Source organism: Aplysia californica, unplaced genomic scaffold (genome assembly GCF_000002075.1).
Source record: "Aplysia californica isolate F4 #8 unplaced genomic scaffold, AplCal3.0 scaffold00221, whole genome shotgun sequence".
NCBI classification, from domain to species: Eukaryota; Metazoa; Mollusca; class Gastropoda; order Aplysiida; family Aplysiidae; genus Aplysia; species Aplysia californica.
In genome coordinates, this window is record NW_004797491.1 from 1,142,986 (window position 1) to 1,144,830 (window position 1,845).

The window sequence follows — 1,845 nt, forward strand, 5'->3', positions numbered from 1 at the left end:
GGGGGGGGTATGTGAACATTCCGACAGCCATGGGCAGCCACGAGGAACAACCCCGCCATCACAGCTTGTCCTTATGGGATGTTACGAAGCAAAAACAGCAAAAACAAGAAGCAGAAAAACAAAACAAAAGAAAACCCAACATGGGCAGCAACAAAAATGGAAGGGACACACGCAATGAGCAGCTGGAAAAATCAACAAAACAAAACCCCGAGAAAAAACGGAGATCAGCAAACAACATGACCGGCGCTGAGCAAGGAGCATGAAGCACACAGAACAGACCACAGTAGGTAGATCACAGACAGAAACTGCACGAAGCACACAGAACAGACCACACTCAACAAGGTCATACCGACAACATCCAACAAGGTCATAAATTCACAATTCCCAGTAGCATCACCGAGTCGCCCGTAAAAACAAAATATACATTTACATAACCCATACATATACAATTCATATTCATTAACATTTACATAACCCATATATACATATAGACATATTCATATACATAACCCATACATATACATAAACATATTCATATACATAACCCATACAACAGAATCAGGGGGTGGAAAATAGAACTTCCAACCCACCACCAAAGTTCCACCACCAAACCCCACATTCACGAAGTGCTCACTTCCTCAACTGCTACAAGACAACCGCACGCTGACAGCCACATGTTCTTCTCAAAATGTACAAGAGAAAATATTCCAAAGTACCTTTTCCTAACTCTCCAGATCCTGAACCAAAATGTCAAGTGTATATTTCACGTCAGTTAGATCTGTCAGTTAGATCTGTCACAATGTCAGTTAGATCTGTCACAGTTAGCAGTTAGATCCGTCAGTTAGATCTGTCACAATGTCAGTTAGATCTGTCAGTTAGATCTGTCACAACGTCAGTTAGATCTGTCAGTTAGATCTGTCACAAGAACGTCAGGCGTATTTCTCGTCAGTGAAAACTCTCACCAATGTTGAGTCAGTTTTTCATTTGACACGTTACGTAGATTTGAGTTAGCATCATGGATTACACACACTCAACTGGTCAGCTACACACTTCACGAACACACACTCAACTGGTCAGCAACACACTTCACGAACACACACTCAACTGGTCAGCTACACACTTCACAAACACACAATCAACTGGTCAGCTACACACTTCACGAACACACACTCAACTTGTCAGCTACACACTTCACGAACACACACTCAACTTATCAAAGTCGTATACAAAAAGATTCATCTTCGTTTGATTCAAAGTGATTAAATCAGGCATTGGCAACAATCATAGAAATGGCAGACAAGACAATATATATAAAGAGAGACAAATGGCAGACAAGACAATATATATAGAGAGACAAATGGCAGACATGATAATATATAGATATATATATTCAACAGTGGAAGTTTGGTGTCGTGGAAATCCGTCAGATGCACCGAGACATGAGCAGCACGAATGACGATTTGACGACTAAAAATAGCATCATCATCATCAGAGGAGATGTCGCAATAAGGGAAGCCTGCCAGTCGCAGAAATAGTCGGCTCATCCTTTGTCAAAACAGACATCAGGGGAAAACATTAGTGGCCGGACAAGGGGGCGGCGGGGTGGAGACGTTAAAGGTCAGACATACATTCAGTTGTCTCATTGAAATTATGCGCAACAAACTCGAAGCCAGTCCAGGAATATCACAACATCCAGTCCAGGAATATCACAACATCCAGTCCAGGAATATCACAACATCCAGTTTGATCCAATCGTCACCGCACAGCCGTCCAAACACAAACAAACAAACATACACACCGCTGAGCATGTCTTGGGAATAGTTCCTCCCATGGAGTTCTGTGCCC

The 1,845-nt window shown here is 42.3% G+C and overlaps 1 protein-coding gene across 1 annotated transcript in view; it reads right to left on the reverse strand.

The window, feature by feature from the left end:
- Positions 1-6: 6 nt before the first annotated feature.
- Positions 7-1,845, reverse strand: part of LOC101847877 (thrombospondin-1) — a gene marked incomplete at its 5' end in the record, with an annotated part of 3,723 nt that continues 1,884 nt past the window's right edge. Inside the window, 1 exon segment of the mRNA XM_005099666.3 lies at positions 7-1,845.